The following is an 18,152-nucleotide window of genomic DNA, read 5'->3' on the forward strand; positions in this document are numbered from 1 at the left end:
GAACTCACAGAGATCCGCCTGCCTCTGCCTCCCGAGTGCTGGGATTAAAGGCGTGCGCCACCACCGCCCGGCAAGACCTCTTCTTCTACTATGATAGCCACCACCTTACTGAATCTGGAGGCATGGATGGAGTGGCAACACAGCCTTCTATTTCTGGATCTGCACATAAAAGTTCTCTGAAAACAGAACAGCTAAGCCGGATGTGTGTGTATGCCTGTGATCCCAGCACTTGAGAAGTGTAGGTGAAGATCAAGGCCGTAATGAGTTTGAAGCCAGCCTGGGAAGCATGTTATCCTGCCCCAAAGGCAACAGAACAACAAAGACAGCAACTAAATAAAAACATAAAATGGCTGGGTGGCGGTGTACACCTTTTTTTTTTTTTTTTTTCTTTTTTTTTTTTTTGGTTTTTCGAGACAGGGTTTCTCTGTAGCTTTTTGGTTCCTGTCCTGGAAGTAGCTCTTGTAGACCAGGCTGGTCTCGAACTCACAGAGATCCGCCTGCCTCTGCCTCTGCCTCCCGAGTGCTGGGATTAAAGGCGTGCGCCACCACCGCCCGGCTTAAATAAATTTTTTTGAAAAAGAAAGAAACTAGAAAATGAAGCTTCCTCAAGTCCTTCTAAGTCTGTATATGGAGACAGGCAGATGGGTAAAAACAAACAGCCAGGAATGTTTTCAGCAAGGATAGAGAACAAAGCAGAGGGCTGCAAAAACACCCCACAAATCCAAGCGCAGAGAAACACCTAGGACTCAGTAAAAACCAAAGCAAGAACCACTGGGAGGGTTCTGCAAGCTACAAGAGGCCAGAGAGAACCCAAGCAAGCGCAGTAACCTGGTCTGTCAACGCCAGAAACTAACCTTCTCATGTGCCTTTCAAAATAAACCTAGCAGATCGGGGAAAGATGCTCTGAAGCAGCGCTCTCACCTTCCTGAAGCTGCAGCCCTTCAATACAGCTCCTCATGTTATGGTGACTCCCTCCAACCGTAAAATTATTTTCATTGCTACTTCATAACTGTAATTTTCCTACTGTTGTGAATTGTAAAGTAAATATTTGTGTTTTCCAAGTCTTAGGTGGCCCCTGAGAAAGGGCCCGTTCTACCTACAAAGGGATTGCACCCACAGGCTCAACACTGCTGGTCTAAATCATGGTAGCAATGGAGGAACAGGGCAGCAGCTGGAAAAGAAAACCAGCCTATTTTTTCATAGCACTAAAAGCAACAGAGGCACTCTGTAGACTCTGAAACAGTGACAAGCTGATGGGATCCATGAGCAAACCAGTACCTGTGGTCGTCCCAAAAGGACGGATCCTGCCTCACTTTGAGCATGGAGTCTAAATGCTCACCTAAAGGAACCGCAGAAGAGAGCTGCTGGTCTAGAGCTCTGAGTGCGCCATCAACAAAACCCCGGCCGGGAGACTCAGGCCAGTCTTTCTCTGGTCCACGCTCGGCTCCCATCTTCCCTCCCTTTCCTGGAGTCTGTGACACACTTTCTTGGTGGCCATGCATGCTCAGTTTGATAGCACACCTAAGACAGGAGTTTAGTCCACACACTCTTCCCAAGCACTGACTGACTCAGCAGACGGCCCTGCTAGCAAATGACTCCCAAATCCTTTCTCATCTTTTCAACTGAATCAACGTAAGCCTACTTCTTCAAAGCTGAGCCTGCTTGTCTGTGGGACAAGCAAGGCAAATGAACCTCCTCTTGCTACTGCATCTCAGAGCTGCTACCTTCTGTCACAATAAGCAACGTGCTCTGTCCTCCATCACTAGTTTTCCTTGTGTTTATTTATGTTCATTCTTATCTTAGATGATAACAGTTTAGGTTCCAAGTTTATACTTATGAGCTTCGCCCCCACGGTCCCTCTCTCTCTTAGCTGCGTTTCAAAGGTGTCCTTCCTTGTCCATACTAATCATCATGTGCGCGTTCTCCCGTCACGTTATTTATTCACCGTGGGAAGGTGCACTCATGCCAAGGCCAAGTTGGCTCTCTCCCTCCACCATGTGGGTCCCAGATGGAGCTCAGGTTGTCAGGCAGCAAATGCAGTTACTCTCTGAGCCAGCTTGCTGGCCCACAAGTTTTATTTTTGCATTTTTTTTTTACAGTACATAAATGGTATTCCTTTGTAATTTTAGTAATGAAATTCCTTTTAGAAGTTGGCAACCATGCAAGACAGTATCCTATGACACAAGAGGATACACAGAAATGAAAATTAAGCGGCATGATAAGCAAATTCAAGAAAGTGATACCTGTGGACTGAGGGATGGCCCACAGGAGGCTCCGACAGCCTAGAGACTCATTTCGCAGCTGTGGATTATTGAGGACCGCCTTCCCAGAAGTTCCCACAGCTCTCGCTACACGCAGATGGCGTTGGGTCTCTGGCCCACCCAGTGCTCACTTCGGCCACTTGTCAGGACTCGCGTGTGCTGAGCAAATGCGAGGGATGAAGCAGGCTTGCTGGCCATGGACTACAGAGGTTAGAGTCCCCAAGCTCAGTACTGCATCAGCCGCTCGCACAGGCAGCCAACTAGCATATCACATCTCTCCTGTGGGCCTGGGGGGCAGACATTTCAGGCCTGGCACTCACACCGCTTGCCTACTTCTGCAAACTCCATCTGACAGCAACAGGCTACATTAGCATCTAAATAATGTTGAAGTTCAGAAAATGACAATGGCGTGCAGAGCCCTCTCAGCTAAAGCCCTGGAAGGACAGCAGACGCCCAGAGGGGTGCTAGTCTGACACCCCTTCATCGGCTTGACGAACAGACAGACAAAAGGGGAAACTCCCATGTGGCTCCTTCTGCGTCTGTGAGCTTACTTGGGTAGATAGTGTCACAAGCTACACTGTCTCCAAAATCAACACAGCTCCTAGAGAGACTCTCGGCCTTTACCACCCGTCAAAAGCTTGCACTCGTGAAGGTCACGGGCTAACCACACTTCTGTCTCTGAGGATGTAAATACAGGTGAAAACCGTTCCTGCCTCCAGGTAGGTCCTACCAGGAAAGCTTCAGAGGGCCGAGGACAGGTTTACCCTTTGTTCCACATAAGGAAGAAGGAATCCCCAGACTTTAACTTCGACTGATTTTTTTAATGCTAAGCACTACAGCCCAAGCCCTAAAACAGGTGTTGAAAATAAACGAAGTATGAAGCAACTCTGCTCTTTTTTTTTTTTTAAATTCTTACTGGGGAGGGGCGGGTTGTGACAGAAGGGTGTCAAGTGTCTTCTTCATTGCTCTCCACCTTATTTTCCGAGATAGTGTCTCTCACTGAAGCTCACTAACATGACTCCACTGGCTGGCTAGCAAGACTTGGGTCTCTCTTGTCTCTGCTCCTCCAGTGCTGGGATTATAAGTATGTGCCTGACTTTGCTGAGGGTGCTGGAACTCTGAATTCAAATTGTCATGCTTGTTCAGCAAGTACATTTTCTTTAATTTATTTTTATTTTATGTGCATTGGTATTTTGCCATTGATATCGGGTACCTTGGAAATTAGTTTTGAGCCACCATGTGGGTGCTGGGAATTGAACCTGGGTCCTCTGGAAAAGCAGTCAGTGCTCTTAACCACTGAGCCATCTCGCCAGCCCCCCAACTTCGTTTTGTAAACAATGGAGACCAGCTTTGTTCCTCTGAAAACTAGGACCCTCCCTTTACTGAAATGAATGCCTACAAGCAAACAAAAACAGGGTGAGAAAAAGCACCACTTCCTAAACAAGAATAGGCAACTGAGGATAGTGCATGCTTCTAGAGAGGAGGGGAGGTCCCAGCGCCTCTAGAAGAGAGAAGGGGAGGTCCCAATGCCTCTAAAAGAGTGGGGAGGTCCCAGCGCCTCTAGAAGAGAGAAGGGGAGGTCCCAATGCCTCTAAAAGAGTGGGAAGGTCCCAGCATCTCTAGAAGAGAGAAGGGGAGGTCCCAGCGCCTCTAGCAGAGAGGAGGAGAGGTCCCAGCACCTCTAGAAGAGAGGAGGAGAGGTCCCAGCGCCTCTAGAAGAGAGGAAGGAGGTGCCAGCACCTCTAGAAGAGGGGCGGGGTCCCAGGACCTCTAGAAGAGGAGGGGCGATAGTCAGGAAGCAAGCAGGCGGAACAGGAAGCTCAGCACACTTGCTATCACAGGGTACTTCTGAGCCCTTTATACATTCAGAGGATTCAAAGGATTACAATTCCTTTCTCAAACTCTCCTGGCAATCCTTCCTTCAGTACAGACAAAATCAGAATGAGAAGCAGCAAGAAACGCTGCTCTTCCTTATAAGGAGGCCCCCACGCTGGCCTCAAACCAGCAATCCTCCTGCCTTCACCTCATGAGCCCTAGGACTGCAGGCACATACTCTCATGCCCACATGACAAGTTCCTGTCTGTTTTCAAGGCAGGGTTTCTCTGTGTAGCCCTGGCTGTTCTGGAACTCACTCTGTAGACCAGGCTAGCCTCCAACTCACAGAGATTTGCCTGCCTCTGTCTCCCGGGTGCTGGGATTAAAGGTGTGCACTTATCTTGTGTAAATAGAATAAATTTCAATTTAAGATTCATTAGCTGCATGTACACCTGCAGGCCAAAAGGGGGCACCAGATCTCATTACAGATGGTTTGAGACACCACGTGATTGCCGGGAATTAGACTCAGGACCTCTGGAAGAGCAGCCAGTGCTCTTAACTGCTGAGCCATCTTTCCAGCCCCTTCTATTTTCAGGTAAGGTTATAGTGTAGTATCATCGGAAACCTTTCTGAACTTCACCAACCCAATTATTAGCAAGACCTTGAGAATGCCAGGGCTACTTCATGTCCCTCCACACAGCAACCCCAGGACGCTGACTGGAGAGCACAGAAGGCGCTGTGCCACCAGCTGGATGATCAAGTACAAAATCAAACAGTGCCATCAAACTTCAGAAGTGGAACACTGCTGCTACCGGAGCTCTACAAGTTGGGGGTGGGGTTTCAGCTCAGGACTACAGTGCCTGCCTAGCAAGTGTAAGGCTTAGTCCTCCTCACCAGAACGTCTCCAGTACACTCCCAGGACGGCAAACAGGCTTTCCCTGAGACAGTAATGACTGTCAGCAGGTGTCGCTTACACACAGGGACACAGCCTGAGTGTATCCTTAGGCCACTGTCGCTGACCGTACTACATGAATCTAGATACGACAGCACACTGCACACCTTGGCTGCGTGATGCGCAAGCACTCTGTATATCTGGTCCATAGCTGACCAAAGCACAGTACACAAACGCAGAACTGCATTTCCTCACCAACGACAGGAGGACGCCACCTTACAAGCTTCTCCAAAAAGGCAGTAAGGATTCCTCAGAAGTCAAGCACGAGCCAAACACATAAGAGCCCAGATGGACTCCCTAGACTATCAACCAATAAGAATTCAGAGGGGCCTGGTGGCACCTTTAATCTCACCTGGGAGGCAGAGGCAGGTGGATCTCTAATTTAAGGGCAGCCTGTTCTACAAAGTGAGTACCAGCCCAGCCAGAGTTACTTAATGAGACCATCTTTAAAATAAACAGAATTTCCCTGAACTGGTATTTCCTGAAGTTTACATCAATGATAAAAATAGGTTTTTTTTTTTGTTTTTTTTTTATATCATAAATTGTTTTTTATTTTTGAGAATCTCATGCATGTACATAATAAAATATGATCACATATACCTCCATATTCCCATCACAAATCCCAGCCTATGCTCCCTTCCAGTTGTATGTCTTTTCTTTGGTAACTCACCAAGTCCAGTTAGTCCTGCCAATGTGCATGGGTGTGGGGCCATCCAGGTGATCCATGGGGAGGCTGGAGAGATGGCTCTGAGGTTAAGAATACCAACTGCTCTTCCAAGGGACCTGGGTTCACTTCCCAGCACACACAAGGCAGCTCTCAACTATCTGTAACTCCAGTTCCAAAGGACCCAACATCCTCACACTGACATATGTGCAGGCAAAATAGTAATGTTCATTAAAAAAAAGAAGAAAAATGATTCATGGAGCCAGCTATTACGGGGGGGGGGCAGAGGTTTTCTGAACTGAGGCTCAGCAAATGCCATGAGCCCACGTGGCTCTCCCACTACCTATACAAGGAATTCCAGCACACACTCTGGCCCATCATTTAGTTCAACTAGATTAAACTGAGGCAATAAGACGAAGCCAACTGTGCCACGTCAGCCTCAGACGCCAGATCAAGCTCTCAAAAACAAGAGGAATTTGAGTGCTTGAGAAAAGCCTTGCTGTGCCATCTCTGTCCCCTGCGGTCCCTGGCGTAACACAGTATCTACGATCCCTCACAGTCCAAGGGTGGCTAAAAAGGCTAACGGCAGCCCGGTATCTGGGGAAACATTCTCGGGCCATCTGTTCCGATGACTGATACAGAGGCTTAGATGAAGTCAAGTTGGAAAAACACACTGATCAGCTTCATCTCTGCAGGAGAAACACCATCTGCTAAAGGAGCAATGGGAAGGCTCTCAATCATCCTTGCAAATCTGTAACATGATGTTAGGAAGGCAGAGTTTTTAAACCTGCAGACTCCAAGAGTCAGAAACTTTCTTAAGTCAGTGTCTCAGGTAGCCCAGGCTGCCCTTGAACTCAGTACTTGGGAGGCTTGCCTTGAATTGCGGATCCTCCTACCTCAGACACCTAGTGCTGAGGTGGCAGGTATGTGCCAACACACACAAACCAAAAAGGATTTTAAATAATTTTAATTCAAGTTGGGCAGTGATGGCATGCACACCTTTAGTCCCAGCACTCGGGAAGCAGAGGCAGGAGAGTCTCTGATTTCAAGGCCAGTTTGGTCTAGATAGAGAGTTCCAGGACAGCCAGGGCTGTTACACAGAGAAACCCTGTCTCAAAATTAATAATAACCATTAATTGAAAATCTATAATTTACAAATGAAAACACAGTGATGAGGGCTGGCGAGATGGAGATTGCTCAGAGGTTAAGAGCACTGGCTGTTCTTCCAGAGGTCCCGAGTTCAATTCCCAGCAACCACATGGTGGCTCACAACCATCTGTACTGAGATCTGGCGCCCTCCTCTGGCGTGCGGGCATACATCGAGGTAGAATGTTGTATATTAAATAAATAAATAAATAAATAAAGAGAAAAAAAGAAAACACATTGATGAGAAATGAGAAAGAGTTACCCTAGAGTCCTAATCAGCTGGGGGTTAAACGTGGGACTAAGCACACCACAGAAATGGGACAGAGCCCAGCATTCTCTACTTACTACCTGCCCCAGAGCCTGCAGACAGCAGAACTCGCAACAGCTCCTCCCCGCTCCGCTCCTTCACTAAGAGGTATAACAAGACCCAGTCTCAGAAACCCAAAACCACTGGGCTGGAGAGATGACTCGGGCTAAGGGCTCTGGCTGATCTTCCAGAGGACCCAGGTTCAGTTTCTAACACCCACAAGGCAGCTCACACATGTATATAACTCCACTTCCAGGGTATCTGACACTCATTTGGCTTCCTCAGACACTACGTACACACAGTACACAGACATATATTTAGGCAAAAGACTTTTTTCTAGTTATTAATTCCACTGTGATCAGACAACCTACTAGGTTTTTAATATTTTGACTCTTTTATTTTACTATTTTTTTATGTGTACAGGTGTTTTAATTGCAAGTCTGTATGTACATCACATAAATGTCTGGCAACCCAGAGGCCAGAACAGGGTATCAGATCCCCTGGGGCTGCAATCACAGTGAGCAGTCATGTGGGTGTTGGGACTCAATTCTTGATCCTCCGGGAGAACAGACAGTGCTCCCAACTGCAGAGCTATCCCTCCAGCTACTCGCTATCTAGAGAATGGTTGGAAGAATTTACTGATCAGGATATGGCCTACCTGGTGGACGTTTCTTCTGCATTTGAAATGAGAATTGTAGTTATCATGTGTAGAATTCTATGAATGTGTACAGAGAACATATAAATCCTCTACATGCAGTCTTTTATATTTCCATTGCCCTTCAGTCTTTCCTGTAAGCCGAAGCGTCTGTATGTTTTCATTTCCTCTCCCATTTAAAGAATTTAGGAAGTATACCTTATACTGGGGCTGGAATCCTCAATCTATTATCTAAGAAATGTCTCTATCTCTCTCTTCTTTTGTCTCAGTTACTTTTCTATTGCCGTGATAAAACACCATGATCAAGACAACGTACAGGAGGGGTTTATTTTGGGCTTACAGCTCTAGAGAGTTAAGAGTCCACACCAGGATCAGCTGCACGACAGGAGCAGCAGCTCAGAGCCTCACATCTCAAACCCAGGCAGGGGACTGCGACTAACTTGACCTGGCAGGAGTAAATTAAACCTCAAAGCTTGTCCAGTGACACACTTCCTCCAGCAAGGCCACACCTCCGAATCCTCCCCAAACAGCACCAACTGGGGACCAAGGAATCAAATGCCCAAGACTTGTGGAGGACATCATTCAAACTGCCACATCCTTTTAAGGACCTGTGAGCTGGATATGAAACCTGATAAGTTCCTCTCAGCACTTGACCTTTTGACCTTCGTCCACCCTCTTCTGCTGCTGGAGCAAAACCACCCACGGCCTTGAAGCTTCATTTGCAGGTGTTTTCCTTTTTATCTTTCGTTTTTACCAATATGAACATCATATCTCCAGGATTTTGCTGTTATTAGTTTGAGGTAGTTTTTCATGAAGTCCAGGCTGGCCTTGAGCTTGCTATGTGGCCAGAGATGACTTTGAGCTGCTCTTCCTGCTTCCACATCCCAAATGCTGGGATTTCAGGTGTACACCACCACGCTAGGCTTGATGTGCTGCCGAGGATGAACTCTAGGCTTCCTGAGCACAAAGCAAGCACAAAACCCCAGACCAGGAATGGTTTTCCTTGTTCTTATCCTGCCTGTGAAAACACCTCCACATGCCATACAATTCATCCATTTAAAGTGCACAAGACAATGGCTTTAGTACTACCAGTTGTGCAACCTTATATAAAACCAACTTTAGAAAAGCTTCACTACTCCTCTCCAAGAAAACCCTCGCGTGGCTGCTACCCACAAGACCGCCATCCCCACAGCAGTCCTACTCGGCCGTCAGTTTGTTTTGTGTCTATGGCTTTTCCTAGCTTGGATATTTAATATAGCAGAACTCATATACAGTCACTCTTCTGTGAGATTTTTATTTAGTACGATATTTTGTGCCTGTACATATGTTGCATGCTCATGTCTATGTGTGAGTGTGCACAGGTGTATGTTAACAGATGTGTAGCAGTCAGAGAATAACATCAGGCACCTTCCACCCTTTAACATGAAATTCCAACATACATACTCTTTTTCACAGCACCTCCTAGGTAGCTGGCCATGTCAAGATGAGGCTGACAGCTACTTTCCAGCCACAGGCTGTCAAAAACTCACTAAAGAGAAAGATAAATACAAGCCTGGTGGTGGTGGTGCACGCCTTTAATCCCAGCACTTGGGAGGCAGAGGCAGGAGGATATCTGTGAATTTGAGGCCAGCCTGGTCTATACAGCAAGTTCCGGGACAGCCAAAGCCACACAGAGAAACCCTGTCTCAAAAAACAAAAAGAAAAAAACATCTTTAGGGGTAACAAATAAATGATCAGACCTCGTAGAAAAAGAAACAAAAACCAAGGGTAGCTAGATCAGCATAGCAACAAGAGTCCCAGCATCTCCGACTCCACCCCTACCTTGCCATCAGGGTTACAAGCCTCTACACCAGCCTGGATTTTTCCGTGGCTTCTGGGGATCTGAACTCAGGTCCTTGAGCTTGTGAAGCAAGCACGTAACTCACTGAGCCACACCCAGGTCTCTGTCACCATTTCATTCCTCGTTATGGTCTAGCAATGTGCTGTGGACAGACACGTCACGTGTTACATGCGCCGTAGGAGCATTAGCAGCTGACTGGCACTCATTTCCTCTTCGGGCTGTTATGGAGCTTAAACACGCATACGTAAATTCTGGTGTGAGCATGTGATTTTCTCTCTTGTTGGGACTGTGGGAGTGGAACCTCTGTATCTGGTGATGTGCACCAGAGGAACACGACACTTGCCACCGCCTTCTTCACAGTCGTCATCCCGTGGTTCAAGTGTGCCTTCGCAGCTCTCACCTGCAGCTCTGGATGGCATCCTCTTACGTCACAGCCGGCCACACACGTCTTCTTTGGAGATATGCCTACTTTGCCCTTGCTTAAATTTGGTTGCCTATTATTTCACTGTTAGCTTTTGGTGTTTTTGTAATACGATCTCATGTATCCTAGGCTGGTTTTGAACTGTACAGTAAAAGATAAACTTGTTTTGTTTTTGTTTTCTTTTAAACAAAGGCTCATTCTGTAGCCTCGCTGTCCTGGAACTCACTCTATAGACCAGCCTGGCCTCAAACTCAGAGACCCAGCTGTCTCTGCGGCTTGAAAAGCTGGGATTAAAGTTGTGCACCACCATGCCAATCATCTCTTTTCTTCTTTGTTTAAAGATTTCATTTCATGTGTATGAGCGTCTCAGCTACATGTATGTCTGTATCACCACGCTATGCCTGGTGCCCAAAGAGACCAGAAGAGGTTAGCAGGTCTCCTGGAACAGGAGTTAGGTGGTTATGAGCTCTTAACTGTTAAGCCATCTCTCTAGACCCAATCTTGCATTTCTGGGCCTCTTTCCTTGACTGAGCATCACAGACATGCGCTACACTTCCTGTATATGTGGTGCCATGGATGGGGCTCAGAGCTTCATGCGTGCCAGGCAAGAACTCTACCAATTGAACCATATTCCCACTGCCATTATTTCAAATATTTTTCTATCTTGTTTTATTATCTGATGCTATGTAAAAAAAAGAAAAAACTCTCTATGTCTAATGACACAACACAGAAAGCATTTTATTAAAGTCGTGAATTCTATAAATTTACTCAAGAAGGAGGTTCAGCTGGTAATGTTCTTGCTGCTCAAGTGTAAAGCACAAGTTTGGATTTCCCAGCACCCACATAAAAGCAAGACTTTGGGGGGGTATGGAGGGGCTGATCCTGGAGGCTTGCTGGTCAGACAGTCTACAAACAGGTTCAGTAAGAGACCCTTTTCCTAAAAAAATAAGATGGCAGAGGAAGACACCCAATACTGACCTCTGGCCTCCACACACATGATGGGCACGCACACTCACCCATCCCCCAGAACACACACATAGAGAAAATGACACCCGGGCAGTGGTGGCAGAGGACTTCTTTAATCCCAGCACTCGGGAGGCAGAGGCAGGTGAATCTCTGTGAGTTCAGGGACAGCCTGGTCTACAGACAAAGTTATATATCTACACACACACAGAAACTGCTATACGGGATTATATATCTACACACACAGAAACTGTAACTGCCCATATTTTTTAAAGCTTGTTTTTATTTTTAAATAATATAATTAATATTTATATATTATAACACCTTTAGAGGAAGAGGCAAGATCTCATATAGCTTAGCCTAGGCTGACCTCAAACTCACTATGTAGTCAAGGCTAGCCTCAAATTCTCAATCTTCGTACCTCCAGCTCTCAAGTGCTGGAATTACACAGGCTTTTCTTTAGACAAGGTCTCACTCTGTAGTTCAGTTTGCCCTGGGAATCACTGCGGAGACCAGACTGACCTCAGTTCTGCTCAGCTTCCCAGGACCTGGGTTACAAGTGTGAACCACCTTGCCTGGCTTTAGAGAACACTTTCTAGAAGAGACTTCATACAGCATGAATTGGCATCTTCCCCCCCAGTCAGCACTTGTCCCACTCCTCATCAAGGTGACAAACCAAAACAACTCTTGCAGAGACACAATGATGTAAAGGATCCTACCCCAAGACACAGAAAGCAGCTTCCTATCTTCCTCCTCTACCTCCCTCTGTGTCCTTAATCCTCGAGCCAGAGCTCACAGCCTAGGTACATCACATGCACCACGTACACTTACCCACTGTCCAGCACTGGAAGACTATTTCTACTGGTCACAGGCTCCAAACTTCAAACTTACAAATGAAAATTGCAGGGGCTGGAGAGTTGGCTGAGCAGTTAAGAATACTGGCTGCTCTTGAAGACGGAACCTGGGTTCAATTCCCAGCACCCTCACAGCAGCTCACAACAGCTTGTAACTCCAGTTCCAGGGGATGTGATGCCCTCTTCAGGCCTCCACAGGCATTACACACAAGCAGTGCACAGACATACTGGTAGGCAAACATACATACACACACAAAGTTTTTTAATTAATTTTTTTAAAAAAGAAATTAAACTTGGGGACATCACAATTCCATTCAGTCAAACTTGTACATACTAGTATCTCAGTACTGATCTCCTTCAAAACTTCTTTCTAATTAGATTTATTTATGAGTAAAAGTGCTTTGCCTGTGTTCACATGTGCGCTATGTGTGTGCGGTGACTACAGAAGTCAGAAGAGAGCACTGGGTTTCCTGGAATCAGAGTTTCAGACAGTTATGAGCTCCAACACCCTTTAGAACTTTTTAAAAATTATGGGCTGGCAGCCAAATTATATACAACCAAGGTACAAAAGACTGAGTTACATGTAAGATTACTGAAGTCGGCAAACGAAACACGGCCAATCCTGGAAAGTTGGCACAGACTTCATGCCCTTCACCTGAAGAGCTAATGTAATAGTTTTAAACTTTAATTCTCCCTCGCTACAATCAATCAATACTGATTGATAAAACGGAACACATTCTTCAGCGTTTTTTTGCTGGCACCAGTAACATGCTAGCCCGCAGCACACAGATAAAGGGGATAAAGGGACTCCCTGAGCCACTGGCTGGAGTCTCCGTCCTCAGAGCTAAGGTTTCCTCATTCCCAGCGGCGCACTCTCAAGCACACTTGGGGATGCTAAGGCAGGACTGTGGGTTCAAGGGCACCTGTGCCACCCAGGGACACACACCGTCTTGTGAAAATCAACACACTTAGAATGTTCACTCCATCATCTTCTCCCGACATCAACCTACACGTGCCACTGCTCAGACTCTAGTCTGGTTTTGATCTTTTTACCGCAGTTTCTTTGTGACTGTGTGTGTGCAGTGTGGCACACCCAAGACAACGCGAGTGTGGAAAGGAAAAACCACCTGCAGTTGTTCTCGGCTCCCAGACACCCAGGTCCTCAGGCCTGGGAAGTACCTTCATCTACTAAGCCGTCTCACTGGCCTTGGACTCTAGTTTTGAAGAAGCCAAGAGGCACAGTTCCTCCTGCTGTGGAGGCCACGACCAGGCTGGCAGAAAGAGCTAGGCTAAGTGAAGGTAACTAAATGTCCTCTAGGGGATTAACCCAGTGTGCACATCTGGCTGCTTCACCTTGTAGTGGTCTGGATGAAAACAGTCCCTAGAAGTTCATGTTTGAATGTTTGGTCCCCAGTTAATAAACTGTTTGGGAACAATTAAGAGGTATGTTCTTGTTAGAGTAGGTATGTCTCTGATGAAAGGGCTTTGAGGTTTCAAAAGTCCACACTTGGCCCTGTCTGTGTCTGTGTCTCTCTCAATCTGCCTGCGGATCAGGATGCAGAGCTCAGTTACTGCTCCAATGCCATGGCTGTCTGCTTCCCACAATGACTAACATAGACTAACCCTCTGGAACTGTAAGCAAACCCCCGATTAAATGTGTTCTTTTATGAGAGTTGTCTTAGTCATGGTGTCTCTTCACAGCAATGGGACAGTAACTAAGACACACCTTTACTAAGGTCCCAGTCTCGCCAGGTCATGTGACATGGAAAGAGAGAATGCTTCCTTCCCTCTTTAACACAGTGCAAAAGCATTTCTCTCCACTCTGTAGTAAATGTCTAGAAATGAATATTAGAGGCAAGGGAAACTGCTCAGTGGTTAAAGTTCTTACCACTCAAGCACTAACGACCAGAGTTCAGGTCCCCAAAACCCAGGTAAATACCAGGCAGAGTAACAGCCCGCCCGTCACTGCAGTATCGGAAAATGTAAAGGGGAACCTCAGAACAAGCTGGCCACTGAGGTCAGTCACAGTAGGGAGTTCTGGCTTTGAGATATTCTGCCTCAATGAGCAAGTCTGAAGAGCGATGAAGGATGACTCCCCACTACCAATATTGAACCTCCACTATATACACATGTACCTACATCCACCAAATGTAAATCATGCGTGTATATATGCACAACACACACAGGAATACAAAAAACAAAGAAATGTGATTAAGGCAGGAGAAATGGCTCAGCTGGTAAAATACTTGCCACCCAAGGCTGATGACCCAAGTTTGGTACCCAAAATTCACAAGGATAAAACTGACTAAAATTTGTCCTCTGATCTCCACACATGCTGGCATAAACACCCTCTACAACAAATGTATTGGTTTTATTTTATTTATTTATTTTGTTTTCTCAAGACAGGGTTTCTCTGTGTAGCCCCAGCTGTCCTGGAACTCGCTCTGCAGATCTGCCTGCTTTACAGGACTAAAGACAGAATGCTTCAGAAAAAAAAGCAAGACCCCCTCCCAAAGACGACACAGTGAAGCAGCCACGTTACATTTAAAATGTTATTTCTACCCTGGCATGGTAGTGGACACCTATAATCTCAGCACTAGGGAGGCTAAAGCAGGAGAATTATAGATTCTAGCACTACACAGTAAATGTATGTTCCAAAAACCACACAAACACGTAGGCTGGCCAGGCAGCTCAGTGGGCAGGGCACTTACTCAGCATATACAATGCCCAGATTTAATACCTGGCACCTGAGGACAAGAGTCAAGAGCAAAACAGCATGTGTGAATTCTGTAGATAGGGAACTAAAAAGCTTGCTAAGCAAAGGGCTTAAAATTCATAGAAACTAAATCCTAGCCCTTTCTGCTACACCAACAGACTCCGAACTCATCTCTTGAGGCAAGTGCTTCTCGCCATTGAGATCCACTAGGGCTACAGAAGGACCTTGATGTGCTAGCCCACAGTACGACCTTGATGTGCTAGCCCACAGTACGACCTTGATGTGCTAGCCCATAGTACGACCTTGATGTGCTAGCCCACAGTATGACCTTGATGTGATAGCCAACTAAACTGCTACACTCAGCCCCAGATTTTCTCTCCATTTTTTTAAAAGATGTATTCACTTATTTATTATATATACAGTGTTCTGTCTGCATGTATGCCTGCACAACAGAAGAAGACACCAGATCTCATGATAGATGGTTGTGAGCCACCATGTGGTTGCTGGGAATTGAACTCAGGACCTCTGGAAGAACAACCAGTGCTCTTAACCTCTAAACCATCTCTCCAGCCCCCTTCAATTTTTTTTTTTTAAAGACAGGGTTTCTCTGTAGCTTTCGTGGCTGTCCTGGAACTAGCTTTTGTAGACCAGGCTGGTCTCGAACTCACAGAGATCTGCCTGCCTCTGCCTCCCGAGTGCTGGGACTAAAGGCGTGTGCCACCACCTCCCAGTTCAATTTTTTTTTAAGATTTATTTTACTCCATGCGTGTGAGTGTCTGGCTAGTATGTATGCCTATGCACCAAATGTATGCCTAGTGCCCTCAGAGGTCAGAAGAGGACATTGAAACTGCAGTTATGGATAGTTATGAACTCTACATGGGTGCTAGTAACTAAAGCCAGGTCTTCAGCAGAAACAAAAATTGCTTTTAACTGTCAAGTCATCTCCAGACCCAAGTTTTCTGCTTCTAATAAAATATTACAGAAAAAGAACCGTAAGTTTGAAAGAGAGCAAGAGGCTGGGATGTACAGGAGGGTTTGGAGGGAGGAAAGGGCAGGAAGAAATTATGTAGTTATATTATAATACCAAAAAAATTAAAATTTGCTGGGTGGTGGTGGCGCACACCTTTAATCCCAGCACTCGGGAGGCAGAGGCAGGTGGATCTCTGTGAGTTTGAGGCCAGCCTGGTCTACAAGAGCTAGTTCCAAGACAGGCTCAAAAGCTACAAAGAAACCCTTTCAAAAAAACCCACATAAATAAATAAATAAATAAATAAATAAATGAATGAATGAATGAATAAATAAAATTTATTTAAAAAATTAAAAGAGGGCCGGGCAATGGTGGCACACGCCTTTAATCCCAGCACTCGTGAGGCAGAGGCAGGCGGATCTCTGTGAGTTCGAGGTTAGCCTAGTCTACAGAGCTAGTTCCAGGACAGGCTCCAAAACCACAGAGAAACCCTGTCTCGAAAAACAAAAAAATAAACGAACAAAAAAAAAAATTAAAAGAGGGCTGGAGAGATGGTTCAGCAGTTAAGAGCACTGCCTGTTCTTCCAAAGGTCCTGAGTTCAATTCCCAGCAACCACATGGTGGCTCACAACCATCTATAATGAGATCTGGTGCCTTATTCTGGCATGCAAGCATACATGCAGATAGAATACAGTACACATAATAAATAAATAAATCTTAAAAAAAATTAAAAGTGCTTCCTATAAGCCATCATAAGCCTGGTGTGGTGGTACACATTTGAGAGGCAGAAGCAGGCAGATGTCTATGAGTACAAGGCCAGCCTGGTCTACACGAGTTCCAAGTCAGCCAGGGCTACACAGAAGACCCTGTTTCAAAAAAAAAAAAAAAAAAAGTGTGACTTTTTGCCAGACACAGTGGCTCACCCCTGTATTCCTACCACTCAGGGGATACAGGCAGAAGGATTGCAATTATGGGGCCAGCCTGAGGTACTTACTGAATTCCAGACTAGATCACAATACAGAGAGACTACCTCAATCCAAGGCATGGCTCAGAGGTGAAGGCTCCTAACACCCAGCCTGCTGACCTGGGTTCAAATCAATGAACCCACATGGTGGAAGGAGAGAGTCGATTTCTGAAAGTTATGCTCTGACCTCTCTGTGGCACAGGCTCACACAAACGCACACACACTTTAACACACAAATGTAAAGACAGAGAGACCCTGTCTTAAAAAGTTGTAGAAAAACTATGCAATTCAAATTCCTATTTCTGAAGGAAAAGCACTGTGTTAACGGGTAGCTAAGATCACAGAGCAGGACACTCAAGCACTGAGAGAACAGCCCTTTACTCGTTTGCCGTAGCGCGCTTATTTTTGAGAGCTGTCTCATCTAATCCCAGTAAGACATGTTTTGTCTGAGGGCTCTAAACATGCCTATCTCCACTGTCTCTCTGCAATTTGAATATTGTTCTGGAATGACATCATATGTTCTCAAGATTAGGACATCAGAATCTAAAAACTGAACACACAAGGGCATCTACCTCAGTGACAGCGTGTGCTAAACATTGCAAAGCTATGGATTCAATCCTTAGCACCACACACAGACTGAGCAGACAGCAAAACCAAGTGTTCAGTGGTTTACCACAGGAAAGGGCTTTAAACATTTTGTTTCCTGTGGGTTCTGAGACAAGGCCCCATACTATAGGCTGGCCTGGCCTTGAACTTGCCGGCAATCCTCCTGCTTCAGCTTAGTAACAGCTGGAAGAGTCACCATATCCACCTTTTCAAAATAAACAGAACAGCTGCAATGAAAGGACATAAAATGCCAAGTGTTGTCCAGGATCTAGAAGCAAAGTTCTCACACACTTCAGTAGCAGACACGCCAGCTGGCATCATGTAGGGATGTATTCATGAAAGCCCACGTACTCTACAGTCTCTTAAAGAGACTCCCACCGGTGTGTACTGAAAGACACGTCCTAGAACATCCTAGGATCGCACTATTATTCATAATGGCTTAGCTGACAAAATACAGAACATTCACCAACAGCACTAACAGAACAGCATACGGTAATGGAGTCTGCAACACGGCACAAGCCTAATCGTGTACTACAACAGACAGGCTAGGGAGCTGGCTCAATGGGTAAAATGCTTCCGTGCCAGCACGAGGACCTGAGTTCAGTCCTCACCACCCACACAAAAAGTCTGCTGAGGTAGGGTACATTTCTAATCCCACCTCTAGGGAGGCAGAGACAGGAGACCGTTACTGAGAAAAGATGTATGAACAGATGCACAGATATACCTGTTTGCCTGGGGGCTTCAACCAGCTCCTGGCATAAGCTCCCTCCCCTGGGAGTTGCCTCAGTCCAAACTCCACCTCTGAGAAAGCCCGCCAAATGGTGACCCCTCCCCACGGAAGGTCAGAACCACTCCCACAGGCTATTCAAACTGCCCCCCTGAGAATAAACACATAGTCTCCGGTTTTGCATGGTCTTCCCCTCTCCAAGTTTCCCCAGGCTACCCGGGAGTAAGGCCATCTATTAAACATGAGAGTCTTTTAATTTGGTTTAATTTGGTCTGATTGGGATTATCTGTGTTG

At 46.0% G+C, this 18,152-nt stretch overlaps 1 protein-coding gene across 3 annotated transcripts in view; it reads right to left on the bottom strand.

The window, feature by feature from the left end:
- The window catches only part of Bltp3a (bridge-like lipid transfer protein family member 3A), a 55,098-nt gene that overhangs the window by 27,301 nt on the left and 9,645 nt on the right, over positions 1-18,152 (bottom strand). The gene's annotated exons all lie outside the window — the stretch shown is intronic.

This window comes from Chionomys nivalis, chromosome 19, assembly GCF_950005125.1.
Source record: "Chionomys nivalis chromosome 19, mChiNiv1.1, whole genome shotgun sequence".
Classification (NCBI taxonomy): domain Eukaryota; kingdom Metazoa; phylum Chordata; class Mammalia; order Rodentia; family Cricetidae; genus Chionomys; species Chionomys nivalis.